This window comes from Bufo bufo, chromosome 4 (genome assembly GCF_905171765.1).
Source record: "Bufo bufo chromosome 4, aBufBuf1.1, whole genome shotgun sequence".
NCBI lineage: Eukaryota > Metazoa > Chordata > Amphibia > Anura > Bufonidae > Bufo > Bufo bufo.
The window spans coordinates 133,296,306-133,312,110 of NC_053392.1; the positions used below are offsets into that span (position 1 = coordinate 133,296,306).

At 46.7% G+C, this 15,805-nt stretch overlaps 1 protein-coding gene across 1 annotated transcript in view; it reads left to right on the top strand.

The window, feature by feature from the left end:
• The first annotated feature begins 2,377 nt into the window (after positions 1-2,377).
• Positions 2,378-15,805, top strand: part of SEPTIN2 (septin 2) — a 49,617-nt gene continuing 36,189 nt past the window's right edge. The window contains exon 1 of the mRNA XM_040427933.1: positions 2,378-2,446. The gene's annotated coding sequence lies outside the window, so the exon portion shown is untranslated. The remainder of the gene's footprint in view (positions 2,447-15,805) is intronic.

Consider the following 15,805-nt stretch of genomic DNA (forward strand, 5'->3'; position numbering starts at 1 on the left):
GGTTGTCTTACATGTGCCAGACATAACCCTGGGAGGTTTGTAAAGACCCCCAAGAAACACACTCCCAAACCCTTGTACCCGTTTCAAAGAGAACAGGTGGATTACATACAGCTACCCAAGGTGAGCACATATGAGTATGTCCTTGTAGCCATTGATGTATTCTCAGGCTGGCCAGAAGCCTGGCCAGTAACTACGGCTACAGCCAAAAATACTGCTAAGAAAATATTGTCAGAGGTAGTCTGCAGATATGGGATTCCAGAGGTGATAGAGTCAGACAGAGGTACCCACTTCACTGGGGAGACAATGGGACACATGCTGAAGACCCTAGGGATCACACAAGCTCTACATTCTCAACAGTATGGAGTCACTATAGTGGTGGTCCCAGGTGGAATCACTCATGTTGTACGGTTACTGCGTTTATTACTTTCTGTTCTGTATTAAGCAGCATTAGGTCCTAAGTGGAAGTTCGGATGGAGACGCATCTTTGGCAGGAAGGAAGTGTCCATCCCAGGTTTCCCATCACCGAAGTGTCCATAACGTTGACTAGAGGAGGACGGAGGTGGACTTTCAAGGCGGTTCCAGGCCTACTCACCATATTGGTCAAGGGATATGCCATGATTGACAGCACTGTCCAACCAAGAGACAGCAACGCCCAAGATGATGTTCATCTTCCTGATTCTACAACAGAGGACCACAGCTACACAGAAACTTTTAGGCTTACTGCTGATGCTCCTAGCAGGTATAGCTGATCGACCAGCTCCTAGAGATTCCAACACAGGAGCAGAAGAAGGTGTATCCAGAACTATGGACAATGATGCATGGAACAACAATGCTGCACCTACATCCACTTAGTGTGTTTGTGTGTTGTATGTGGTAAAATGTATGTATGCTTAATCAAATGACAACTACTAGACAGACTGGAATCGATGCTTGCATCGCATGGTCTATGCAGCTTATCTGTATACTCTGTGAAGTACGGGCTGTCTAAGGGGTCATTTGTTTGTCCAGGCAGGTTAGTAGTTAACACACACACACGATACAATGAAGCCTTCGGAGCAAAACATCTACCACGTGAACAGAAAAATTGGAAAAAAAAGGAGGGAAATGTTAAGGAAATTATCCAGCTTTTCTGAAAGTGGATATAAAATTCATAAGATCTTTTCATTTTCTCTGTATACGTGATACAATGTGGTGACATTTGGAAAAGAACAAGCATAAGCTAAAAAACCTATAAGAGTGAGCTGTGTGTGTTAAGATAAGATAAGGTTTGTACGTACTACTAACCGAAATCTGCATCTCTTGTTAAAAAATCTAAACTCATTAGTTAACACATTTTTGCTAAAGTGAAACTGGTAAAATGCTAACCAATCAATAGATGGATTCAAAAGCCATTATTGAAATGTCTGTAAACCAATCATGTTTTACTTTGAGGGGTTACACCCTTTTGAACTGTGTATAAATAAAGGATGCAGGACACATTATGTTAGGGTCCTGACAAGGTTTTGAACTAAACTCAGACTTCTGTCATTTTCCTCCGTCGACGTCATTCACCTGAACACGAGGCAACGATCATCACGTGGCTGACCCTTGGCCTGCCACAACAGTCCTTACTCATATCACTCCACCAGAGACCCCGCGCAGGAGGCAGCAATGACATTCACAACCGCAGGAAAAAAAAAAAAAAGGGGGTCAGTCAACACTAGGGATGAGCGAATCGATTTCGGATGAAACATCCAAAATCGATTCGCATAAAACTTTGTTCTAATACTGTACAGAGCAGGAGCTCCATACAGTATTAGAATGTATTGGCTCATTTTCCGAAATCAGGAAACAGCATGGAAACAGTCCCAATTTTAGTGGGACAATCTGGTGAACTAGACTGCAAAATAGGGACAGATATGCAAACCCACCCCAAAATAGTTACTTTTGGGGGAATTCTAATTCAATGACCCTTTTTAATGTTAGTTTGTACACTACTTTTGGGAATGGCAGGAAGTCCAAAAAAAACGTGACCCCTGATCTCTACTTTATCTCACATCTCTCCACTTCCGCGAATCTGCCCAGCTATACAATGCATGCCAACAGCTGCTCTACTGCAAGTGTGGGCGCTCCTTCTTGTAAGGATAGGCGTATAAACCCCACCCACCATGGATCACGTAGTATCCTTTTATAGGCGTGGTCGCTCACGCCACACCCACATAAGGGAGGTGCATACGGTCTCCCTCTTCGTTAAAAACTTGCTGATTGGCTGTAATTAGTTCTCAGACGCTGCCAAAAATCCGGCGGTGTTACAGAACATTCTATTGGTTGTGTGTAGTTTGGCTGGCTGCTCGGAGACCGCTGATTGGCTGTCGGCAGTAGTGGGCGTTCTGGGGGCGGTTCTGACGGGAGTTTGCCTCAGGTTGCAAGTTTTGCGCTGGGGTTGTTCAGCACCGGAAACCGGGAGGTAATTATCCGGAGACTGTCTCCTTCTTTCTATGTTGTTTGCTGCAGTTTCTTCTGCTGCTAATGTTTTGTGTAGGGTTTACAGTGTTATTGTGCATGTCGTCTAATTTTACTCCGTTTTGGTAGTGAAGCGGTTTCTGTGCGGTTGCGGTAAAATGACACGCGTCAAGGAGTGCATGCTGGAGCTTGTAGTGCGTGTAGCGTCGTGCATCTATAGAGCCGCTGGTCTGTATGTAGCTGATGGACCAGCGCTGTGACATCGGGGTGTGTGCGGATCCTCCCATCAGATGTGGGCTAGACTGAAGGCTGCAGGGGATGTCCAGAATACTCCTCCATTCCCACAATGGATACAGAAGAGGAGTCCTTCCTGTATACTTTTATATATATCCCTGTGTTTAACCCTGCACCAAAACTGCATGTTGCATGTGTGAATCCGGTCTTATAGCTAGAGGAGCGTCCAGTGTTATGTGAAGCATGGAGGGAGGGGTGCGGATTAGGGTGGTGCCCCCCTTTGCAATGCTCACAGCAGATGTCTGTATTAGTCGCTGGGTAAGATGGATTCTCTGGGGGTCATTTACTAAGACAGATTCAGCTAATTTATGAGGAGCTGCGGGGTACTTTCACACTATCGTCCCCCCCCCCCCCCCTTCCCTGAGTTCCGTCCTAGGGGCTCAATACCGGGATAAAAAACTGTTCAGTTTTGTCTTTATGCATTCTGAATGGAGAGCATTCCGTTCAGGATGCATCAGTTCAGTCCCTCTTACGGTTTTTTGGCCGGAGAAAATACCGCAGCATGCTGCAGTTTTCTCTCCGGCCAAAAATACTGATCACTGGCCGGAGTGCTGGACTCGGCTTTATATTCCATTGAAATGTATTAATGCCGGATCTGGCCCCAAGTGTTCGGGAAAAACGGATCTGGTTTTGAGGTCTGTGCATGTGCAGACCTTTTAAAAAAATGTGAAAAAGATAAATACCGGATCCGTTTTTCCGGATGACAACCGTAAAGACTAATCTGGTATTGCAATGCATTTGTCAGACGGATCCGCATCACACATTACTCTAATTGGTACAATGCTCTTCTATGGTCACCTTTTAGGTAGACCATCAGTGCCGGTGACGTCACCGGGCTCACTGCTGGGCGGAAGTTTCCGCCTGCCAGCCCGAAGGAGAACCCAGTACGTCACCGGATCTCCTGAAAATGCCCTTGCCCTGCGCAGGACAAAGGAGAGCATCGGAGCATGAACCCCTTTTAAGGCTTAGTTCACACTTCAGTTTTTTTGATCAGGTATTGTGAGCCAGAAATGCAGAATAGATACAAATCCTTACACCTCATCTCTGTGTAGGCTTCACTACTGGTTTTGGCTCAGAATAAGGCCCCCTGCACACGAACGTGTGCACCCCGTGGTCGTGCTGCGGCCCGCAAAATGCGGGCCACAATGCACGGACACAGTCCGTGGGACAGCCACAGCGGATCGCTGACCATTCACTTGAATGGGTCCGCGATCCGGCCGTTCCGCAAAAAGATAGAACATGTCCTATCTTTTTGCAGAACGGAAGTACGGGACAAAACCCCTCGGAAGCACTCCGTAGTGCTCCCATAGGGTTCCGTTCCGTGCTTCCGTTCCGCACCATTCCGCTTCTCCGTATTTGCGGACCCATTCAAGTGAATGGGTCCGCATCCGTGATGCGGAATGCCCACGGTACGGCACCCGTGTATTGCGGATCCGCAATACGGTAACGGGAAGCACATATTCGTGTGCAGGGTGCCTAAGGCTTCATTCACATGTCCGTGGAACACAGGGAAGTAATGGCTGGTGTAAGGAAGTGATGGGTTCTTATCACCGTATGAGTGTTCTTGCTTTACTAGTGATATGTGACCGGTCGCTGAGCTGTTTGTCTACATTGTATAGCCACAAGTTGGCACCTGTTGTCACCTAGCACAAACTGGCTTTACACTCTTCCCCAGAAATGGCTCTAGAGTAGTTGTTCGCTGGTTCCATATCTAGAATTAAGAGGTTTTCCTAAACATTGTGCATATGGAGGAAATGGGACCTCTGCCAGTAATGGCTCCTCGCCTTTCTGTTCTTTGTACCCAGTTCTGAGGATCCTCTGCTTTTATTACGAAGTTATGTAATGGCACAACCGCATCTTGAAATCTAATTATCTGGACATTCATAGCATATCGACAGGTGCAGGTCCCATCTCTGGTACTCGCTCATATCTCAGGAATGGGGCCCCACAGTCAATTTCAAAGGAGGAGATTTATCAAGACCAGTGCTTTCTAAATTGGGTGCATCCTCCGGCAGTCCGTGCAGAAATCCACCACCTGCCGTGCGCATTTTGAAATCTCTTTGTGCAAGGGTGGGATCTGCGGCAAAACCACATAAAATCCGCAACAAAAACCTCAATTAAAACATCAGTTTTTTTTGGTTCAAAGTCGGTGTGGAAGCGCTCAAAAATCCGCATGGAATGAAGTGCAGATTGTCTGTCTGTGTGCCAGCATGCAGGTATTCTTAAGGTGGATTTACATGTTGCAATATTCAGGCAGATTATTGGGAACGAACGTTCCTGCAAACACTAGTTCCCACCAATCTGCCTGTGTAAAGGTGTCACCGATGAACGAGCAAAGCAATTATTCATCGGGTGATCCTGTCGTTCGTGCAGGCACCTAAATGATCATTTCTGTTTAGACAGCACGATCTGCTGCCTAGAAACCGTGCAGTTGTATGAGGACAAGGGATCACAATAGCGACCGCTTGTCCTCATACGGTGGAGGAGATCGCTGCATGTAAATGCATCTTTCTCCTCCACTGAGGGAGCAGCTGACAATATACAGGGCTGTTTCACACGAGCGAGTCTTTTGTGGGAATCACGCTCCATGCGTCCTCCGTTCTGGACTTGCAGAAGCGCACAGCATTATACTGATTCATAATGCCATGTACCTCTGCTTGACTTCTACAGGGTAAGGCTACTTTCACACTGGCGTTTTGGCTTTCCGTTTGTGAGATCCGTTCAGGGCTCTCACAAGCGGTCCAAAACGGATCATTTTTGCCCTAATGCATTCTGAATGGAAAAGGATCTGCTCAGAATGCATCCGTTTGCCTCCGTTCCGTCTCCATTCCGCTCTGGAGGCTGCCTGCAGAGTTTTGGTGTCCGTCTGACGAAGCAGAGCCAAACAGATCCATCCTGGCACACAATGTAAGTCAATGGGGACGGATCCGTTTTCTCTGGCACAATAGAGAACGGATCTGTCCCCCATTGACTTTCAATGGTGTTCATGACAGATCCGTCATGGCTCTAGAAGACATAATACAACCGGATCCATTCATGACGGATGCATGCGGTTGTATTATTGTAACAGAAGCGTTTTTGCAGATCCATGACGGGTCCGCAAAAAAAGCTAGTGTGAAAGTAGCCTTATGTCACTATGAGGTCAAGCAGAGGCACATAGTATAATGCTGTGCGCTTCTGCAAGTCCAGAACGGAGGACGCATGGAGCGCGATTCCCGCAATGGACTTGCTCATGTGAAACAGCTGATTGGTGCTACTGGCTGTGTGCAGCCATGGTCACACAATGCTATGGCCGTGGCCGGGCGTGGCAGCACCGCCGGCCTTACAGCGGGGCCTGTGTGTGAGTGACTTGTGTCTTCCTGTATAATGTAATGTACAGTCCGGCAGCAGCTCGGGGCGCTGTCAGTGACAGCTGCAGTGTTTAGTCTGAGAAGTCTGTGAGACACCGGAAGCTTCTGCCCTGGTGTCTGTGAAGGATCCCACACTCCTCCTCGCGTCCTTCCTGTGCAGCTTTCTCACATTTCTGGGGGCCTCTGATAGATCTGGCACAGCTCCGCTTCTGGGGAGGATCTGTCTACACGCAAATCCTTTACATAGTATATACTTATTATCAACGAGTTTCCTCTTTTACTGCTTCATCTTGCTGAACTGCTCCTCCTTAGCTGAGAGGATCTTTCCCCCTTCTGAGTTTTTTTTTTTTTTTTTTGTGCAGTCACATTCTTAGAATTCTCTGCTTCCCTATACAAATGCCTAGGGTCTGTGATGTTTCTCTTGTTTCGCTTGCTATGCAGTATCCCTGGTGTAGAGCCCTACAGCTGAACCTTCACTACTTCTCAGATGTAAATGTCGACCTAATCCGCGTTGTTAAATTCCATAAATAACGGTGGTTATTTTTCAGTTTCCGGTATGTTATCAGGAAAAGAACTCCCGATGTAACATATAATACCCTCGGTGTTGCAAATTCTGTAATTTTGTGGAAGAAAATCTGTAGCATTTCAGTAAAATTGTTTAAACCTTTGCAGCATGCCCTGAAGTCTGCATGGATTTTAAAGAGGACCTTTCACTGTTTCGTTTTAGTCTAGATAAATACCTTTACTTGCGGGGGACCCCCGCCGATCAGCTGTTTGAGAAGGCAGCGGCGCTGCGGCCTTCTCACTGTTTACCACCGGCCCACTGACGGCACGACTAGTATCAACTAGCATGGGCGGGGCTAAGCTCTGTTCACTTGAATGGATCAAAAGCTGATGATCTATCCAGAGGATAGATCATCAGTTAAATGAAAGTGCAGAACCCCTTTAAATTATTATATTTTTTTAACCCCTCCAGCCCTATTGTACTATGTATTCAGAATGCTATTATTTTCCCTTTATAACCATGTAATAAGGGAAAATAATAATGATCGGGTCTCCATCCCGATCGTCTCCTAGCAACCGTGCGTGAAAATCGCACCGCATCCGCACTTGCTTGCGGATGCTTGCGATTTTCACGCAGCCCCATTCGTTTCTATGGGGCCTGCGTTACGTGAAAAACGCACAAAGTAGAGCATGCCGCGATTTTCACGCAACGCACAAGTGATGCGTGAAAATCACCGCTCATGTGCACAGCCCCATAGAAATGAATGAGTCTGGATTCAGTGCGGGTGCAATGCGTTCACATCACGCATTGCTCCCACGCGGAAATCTCGCCCATGTGAAAGAGGCCTAATAAGCGGAGCAATCTTCTGCCATATTTAGTATGGATTACGTCTACCACAAATCCCAAAGAGAATACCATACAAATCCCCGGGAGCCCCAGCTCTGTATTAATGAAAGTGCATAATTGGACACGCCCATATGATATGGTACAAGGATCCTCTCGACTCCCCGCATCTCGAACATGAAGGATCCAGTAGTCTACACATGTGAAACAGGTGCATCGGTGTCAGATACACCCTGTGTATCCACTTGATCTGGATGAGCTGGTCTCGGGCATTAATGACCGCGGTTCTCCATACAGAGCTCAACTCCTCTGGTGAGACGCCTCCAGGCCAGGGATATCCACAGACCAACGCGCAAACGATCGCCGGAGTGGAGAATCTCGCATTTTCATTATCTCCTCATAAAAAGAGGGAACTGGTTTATAGGACTGTGTTCGCCTAGCAATAGATTAGAGGGGCCCACATTTAAACTCTAGGGGTGAAGTTTTATACTGCGCCCCGCAGGCATGTCTCAACTGGAGGTATCGATAAAAACGTGTACGGGGACGGTTGTAGTCTCTTTTGAGACTGTTGAAAGTACAGAAAACAGTTTTCATATAATTGAGTAAGGTATCTTACCCCTTTCTGGGGCCAGAATTCAAAGTCGGGGAGATAGAGAAGCTCTTTTAAGATGCTTATTTCTCCACAAATGGATATATGGGGACCAGGTCTCTCCATCTGCACTCTCCACATGTACCTCTACAAATGACTACCACGCCACCACCACATTCACCATAGCCTCTTTGTAGTGTTTCACCATGTGCACCCCTCCCCGATACACAAGGTTTGCCAGCGCCTCGTACGAGCCCACTAGCGCAGCTTCAAGGACCACTGCTGGGTTATTCGCATCTGCCCTAATCCATCATGATGCGTATACTAGTTGCGAGGCGATATATAGTAAATATACATATCTGGCAGTCTCAGTTCTGAGATATTCTGTGAATATAGAGCCTTTTAGGGATTTCCTAGCCACCCTGGGAGCCTGGTGTCTCCACAAGAATGGCGACAACGGTCTATCTAAGGAATCAAAGTGAGATTTGGGAATTTTCGAAGGAGTTTCTCTGTAAACCTATTAGGGATCGACCGATATTGATTTTTTAGGGCCGATACCGATAATTTGTCAACTTTCAGACCGATAGCCGATAATTTATACCGATATTCTGGGTATTTTTATTTTTGAGAAAAAAAAAAATTTTCCTACACAAATCTGCTGAAAATTAATATGTTTATTGTTAACGTGTATTATTATTTATTTATTTTTTTAAATCTTTTTCATTTATACTTAATATTATTATTTTTTTTTTTTTTACTAACTTTTAGCCCCCTTAGGGACTAGAACCCTTGTCCTATTCATCCTGATAGATCTCTATCAGGGTGAATAGGATCTCACGCTGTCCCTGCTGCCCTGTGCTTTGTGCACACAGCAGCATGGAGCTTACCATGGCAGCCAGAGCTTCAGTAGCGTCCTGGCTGCCATGGAAACCGATCGGAGCCCCAGGCTTACACTGCTGGGGCTCCGATCGGAGGAGCAGGGGAGAAAGGATACTGTGGCCACTGCCACTAATGATTGGGGGGGTGGGCTTGGGTGGGGGGGCGCACTGCGCCACCAACGTTTTTACTATGGGGTGGGGGGCGCACTGCGCCACCAATGATTAATACTAGGGGGCTTGGGGGGCGCACTGCGCCACCAATGAAGATACCTCTCTCATTCACATACAGGAGGCGGGAGCTGGCTGCAGAATCACATAGCCGGCTCCCGACCTCCTATGAGCGGTACCTGCGATCCGCGGCACCTAAGGGGTTAACTACCGCGGACCGCAGCTGCCGTTCATAGGTCAGGAGCCGGCTATGTGATTCTGCAGCCAGCTCCCGCCTCCTGTATATGAATTAATGAAAGACTCATCTTCATTGGTGGCGCAGCGGCCACAGCCCCGCCCCTCCTCTTGTCTCCTCTTCTGCCATTGGCGGCAGCAGCAGCACAGGGGGAGGAGACACTGCTTCCTTCTCCCCTGTGCTGCGGAGGGAACACAGAGAGCGCTGAGAGCAGCGCGTTCTGTGTTCCCAATACGTTATCGGAATATCGGCAAAATAGATGCCGATACCGATAACGTTCAAAATCCTCAATATCGGCCGATAATTTCAGTAAAACCGATAATCGGTCGATCCCTAAAACCTATAACAATTTAGGTAATAATACCATTTTGACAATGTTTATTCGGCCCACCAGAGATGATAGCAGGTTTTCCCAGGCCTCGATTTTACGGGTAATATACTTCATCGTAGGTACCACATTCAGTTGATAAAACGGACTAGGGTTTCTGTGTATCCGAATCCCCAAGTATATGAAGCGGTCAACTACCTCTAAGCGAGACGGCGGAGACACATCCGTTCTGTCTACCTCGTCAACAAGGCATAGGCTAGACTTTGCCCAATTCACCCGAAGTCCCAAGTATGTTCCAAAACTGTCTACCATAACCAATAGAGCCTCCAAAGAGGTACCAGGATCTGCCAGATATACTAACATATCGTCTGCATACAACGATAGCTTTTCTTTTATTCCTGCTATTGTCCATCCCTCTATCAACGTATTATTGTTGATCAATTGGGTCAGAGGTTCCATGACGAGGGCAAGGGGCACCCTTGTCTGGTACCCCTATGCAACCTAAAGGGGCACGACAGGTAGCCATTTACCCTTACTCTTGCCTTTGGGACCTGATATAACAACTGCATCCACCGTATAAAAGACAGGGGGAACCTCAAACATTTCAGTCTCTCCCACATGAACTTCCATTCAACGGAATCGCAAGCTTTCTCATTGTCAAGGGAGGCGATCACCCGGGGTCCCGAATTCTTGTGTCTAACCAGCTTTGTGAATAACCTCCTAAGATGTATATCTGTGGTCTTACCCGGCATAAAACCGGATTGATCGGCATCTATCACCGATAGTATAACATCACTGAGACGTCTAGTCAGAACTTTCGCTAAGATTTTAGTATCGATGTTCAGCAGGGAAATTGGTCTATATGAACTGCACTAGTCTGGGGGCTTCCCTGGTTTGCGGATTACCACAATAGTTTCCTCCATGAAAGATGGGGGCAGCTCATTGGTTTTCAAAAGCATATTTAAACAATTTAACGCGCACATTGCACATCCATGTCTAGCTTGTACCATTCCAAAGGGAAGCTGTCCGGACCAGGGGACTTCCTGACCGCCATGCTTTCTATTGCCATCTTAATTTCTCCCACTGTTACTGGGGAAGCCAAGAAAATCCTGTCCGACTGGGATAGTGGTGTGAGCGGAATGGCCTTTAGGAAATTCTGTAAGTCACTACTCTCAGAGGGTGCTTTAGATTCATATAAATCAGAGTAATATCCGGCAAATTGCTCACATATTTCTTTAGGCTCATTTATCCTAACATCCTAATATGTGGAACCACTGTTTGCAGTGATTCAGTTTTTGATAAATAGGCTAGTACTTTCCCATTCTTGTCGCCCTCCGAGAAAACCACCTGTTTTTGGAATAAAAGTTTTTTTCTGGGTATAATCCACTAAATGGAGGTTAAGGCGTCTTTGCGCTTCCACCCAATCCATGTGTGTATCCTCACTCGGGTTATGGATGTGTATTTCTGTCGTAAGCCCTAGTTCAGCTTCTAATTTACCTCTAGTAATCCCAAGTTCTTTCCTATACGACGCTATAGCATGTATAGGCGTGCCCCGCAAAACCGCCTTGAAAGCCTCCCATTCTACAATAGGGTCTGAGGATCCCTCGTTGCAAGCCCAGTTGTCAGTCACACCCTGTTGTGCTGCGCTAGCTACAGGCAAAACCTCCAGCCATTTACAGTTAAGGTGCCACTGTCTGTCCGGGGGTGCAATCGGTTGGGCCAGAATCGCAACATGGTCTGAAATACCCCTTGGCAGGTATTACACTTTAGCCATCCTTGGCAACAGTTCTGTTAACAAACACAAGGTCTATGCGAGATAATGTAGCAAATTATGCTGAATTACAAGAATACTGGTGATCCCTAGGCTGTAGGAGTCGCCATGCCTCTGATAGACCATGAGTCTCTGCCCAGTTATTAAGCGACCTATGATGTAACTTGGGGGCGGATTCTATCCGCAATCGGATCTAAGACAGCGTTATAATCACCCATCATAATTACGTAAGCCACTTTTCCTATTATGTCATCTAATACACCTCGCTGAAATGGGGGGGGGGACGACGACGACATATAGGCCAACTATTACATAATCTATACCCCACACGGCAGCAAAAACAATGACGTAACGTCCAAAGATATCATATGTAGCTGAAAAGGGAGCACCTTGGCTATAATCCCTGAGACTGCTCTCGCATAGTTATTATATACTGTGTGATAGGCATGCCCGACCCATGGCTGTTTTAGAGCTAATATTTTCTGCCCTCTCAGGTGAGTCTCCTGCAAGATTACCACATCGGGGTTGCATCCCTTCAAGTAATTGAACACGAGGGATCATTTCACTTTGTCATTGAGCCCCTGGACATTCCAGGAGACAAACCTACAGGTGGCCATTCCAAAAGAGGAAACCTATGAAGCGACATGGGAGGACCCCAGAGTGCCCAGGCCATTCATACCCACATGCGCACAACACACAGGACGTAGACTAACATAACAGATAAACCTATAGCAGTGTTATGAATAACCCCCCCCCCCCCCCCCAACCTATCTGAGCCTAGCATCCTGAATCTTCAATACTCTAACCTTCCCTTTAAAAACTCCAGGGAGACACATAAAACACGGGAGTCACCAAGTCCTCGGTATTGTCGAACGAATCCAAGGGCAACGAAGGTGTCCAGTCCGTCTGAAGCTCTTCGTCTATAATAATACGGCCATCCGTAAGGTGTGTTGTGTCGCAGATACTTGGAAACCTGCTGATTTTCAGCCTCTCTCGTCTAGCCAGTCAGATGCTTCTTCAGGGGTAGAAAATAATTTTGCCGACTCCATCTTGAACTCTGAAGCGCGAAGGATATATCATGGCATATTCGAGGCCCTTCTCTCGTAGTCCTAATCTCACCGTCGTAAACTTGCCTCTGCCTTTGGACCTATGAGATTCAGGTGTTCTCAAATTTTGCCTCTTTCAACTGGCGAGCCGCTGCTAGTATAGTGTCTCCATCGCGGTAGTTCAGGACTTTGAAAGGGTGTGCAGGAGCCCCTGGTGGTAGGGGTCTAGTGGGTATTCTGTGTGCCCGCTCCACAACAAAACTGGAGGACAGATTAATAGAGGCCAGACTTCGTTTTATAAGGTGCCCAGGATGCGTATGTTACGCCTATTTCGGTTTTCTGCATCTTCCATCTTTTGCCTGTAGTATTTTCACCTGTTGCTGGAGGGCCCTTACATGGTTTTCCCCTGAGTGCGCCACATCTTCCACCTACCCCAGTCGCCTCTCAACCTCTGCTGTTCTGTCTCGTATCTTATCAATGTCATGGCGTAGGCAGGTTAGGTCTGCTTGAAGATGGTCTATTTTACCTGTAAGGGCGAACTGGCAATTCGTAATTGCAGCCATTAATTTTCCAAAGACCTACTGATGGGGACCTTAGGTTGTGAGCCCCATTGGGGACAGTGAGTGATGCTAATGTCTGTAAAGCGCTGCGGAATATAGTAGCGCTATATAAGTGCATAAAATAAAAATTATTTTACTCAGATCTATCTCCACTTGGTCAAGAGAACCACCCTCCCCTATCTCTTCAGTTTTGGCTCATGGCATCCACCAGCGCCTTAGTGGTAGGGGTAGTAGTAGAAGTGCCTGTCTTTGGTCCCCAGTAGTGAAAGTCCTCTTCCCCTCTCAGATTAGCCTCCTCACAGCCCCCCTCTGAAGCACCCCTGCTCCGATGTCCCGGCTGTGTGCTGATCTTTCCCAGCGCAGTGTATGCCTGTGGGGCCACCCTTCTCCCGCCGAGTATCTCCCTGCTCGTCCCTCCGCGGTGTCAAGCTGACCGGACCACAGTGGTTAGCGCAGAGTCACCAAAGGTCGGGTAGGTCCAAAGAGCCTCCCAGCGGCTCTCCTCAGAGTCGTTCTGTTCAGGAGGCGGCAGCTCCCGGCAGCAGCCAGCAGGGGATGCGCCACGCGTCTCGGCGCAGTCTCAAGACCAGAGGCCGCACCCGACCAGCGCAGTCGGAGTGGAGGGCAGAGGAAAGCCCAAACAGGTCCACTCTGTCAGGTAACACTCCTTGGGGTCCAACTCAGTGGTCCTGGTAACAATGGTCGCCGGATGGCCAGGATAAACTCAGGATACTGGAGGAGCTGATCTGCGGCAAAACAGCATCTAATCCACACCAAAAACAGCTGGTAGAAATTGCAGATTTGGGTGTGGGTATGCTGCAGAAACGCACATAAATCTGCTCGGAAATTGGTGTGATCTTATTTCTGGTCACCTACACCCGTGTGCTGGTAGCTTTAGGCCCCTTTTAGATGAGAGTCTTGGCGCATCTGACTCACAGCGTGAATAAGCAGCAGCTCCCGTCCTGAACTTCCAGTATTGACGGGGTCACTTAGCATTATATTGATTTGTGATGCTATGCAACCCATACAGCTCTGGAATGTATTGGATAACACTGACAGCATTATGTCAGTGTTATCCAATACATTCCAGGACTGTAAGGCCTCTTTCACACAAGCAAGTTTTCCTCGCGGGTGCAATGTGTGACATGAATGCATAGCACTGAATCCTGACCCATTCATTTCAATGGGTCTGTGTACATTTTTTTTTTTTTTTTTTTCACACATCAGTTTTGCGTTGCGTGAAAAACGCAGCATGTTCTATATTCTGCATTTTTCATGCAGTCCTGGCCCCATAGAAGTGAATGGGGCTTCAGGAAAAAACGCATTGCATCCGGAAGAAAGTGCGTATGCAATGCGTTTTTCACTGATTGCTAAAAGATGTTTGTAATTAGATCTTTATATGCCCTCCTAGGTCTTGTAATAAGTTTCCAGTTCATATAAGTATTATCCCTGTGCACATTTTAAAACGTGAAAAATAATGGGGCGTTCTTTGCGCCGCATCTGTGACCAGCAGCACCCCACTGCCGGATCCTTAGACACGCCCATCTCATTAGAATTCCGAGATCCTGCGCATGCGCCCGGCACCCTCACTCGCCGGGATCACATCGCGCCTGCGTCCCCTATTGAGGCCGATGACCGTAACTTCGTATTGGGCATGCGCGGGATCTCCGAATATCGGGGACAGGAAAATACCGCCCAGTGAAGTGAATTCTAATGACATGGACGTGTCTAAGAATCCAGCAGTTGGGGTGCGGCTGGGCACAGATGCGGCGCAAAGAACGCCCCTTGGGCATAAAGGACAGTTGATTGACAGGTGATTATAAAGATTATTTTTCACGTTTTACAATGCGCACAGGGATAATACTTATATGAATTGGAAACTTATTACAAGACCTAGGAGAGCATATAAAGATCTAATTATGCTCAGAAGGCCTGACAGTGTCCCTTTAAGTTTTACACAATAATAGCATTTTTGAAACCGAAATAATGATATTTTAGTGTCTCCATAGTCTGAGAGGCATAGCTTTTTTACCTATTCTCTTAGGTAGGGTCTCATTTTTTGAGGGATGAGGTGACGGTCTGTTTAGTACTATTTTGGGGGGCATATGCCTTTTTGATCATTTGCTGTTGCAATTTTTGTGATATAATGTGACAAAAAAAGCTTTTTTTTAATGTCTCCATGTTCTGAGAGCTATAGTTTTTTTATTTTTTTGAGCGATTGTCTTAGGTAGGTGCTCATTTTTTGCGGGATGAGGTGACTTTTATTGATACCTTTTTGATCGCTTGGTGTTACATCACAAAAAGTGCAAGGTAGCAAAAATGGAATTTTTTTACACCGTTTTTATTTAGTTTTTTTTTAATGGTGTTTATCGGACAGGGTGGATCATGTGATATATTTATAGAGCCGGTCATTACGGACGTGGCGATACCTAATATGTGTGGGTTTTGTTTTAGTTTTTTTATTATAAAATAAAGGAAAAGGGGCTTTTTTTTTTTCTTTTTTTACTTAAAATAAATAAAATTATTAAACACTTTTTTTTTTCTTTACTGTATTTGTGATCACTTTTGGGGGTCTGATCCCCTCTGCATTGCATTACAATACATCTGTATTGTAATGCATTGCCTGTTAGTGTATGACACAGTTATACACTAACAGGTTGCCTAGGAGACGCAGCCTGAGGCTGGATCTCCTCTGCACCCGTACAAGGCAGTTCCCGATGCCGTGAAAAGCATTGTGCAGCCTCTGCACGGCATCGGGCTGCCTTGTTTTGCATAGAGTCCCCGCCACAGCAGTGC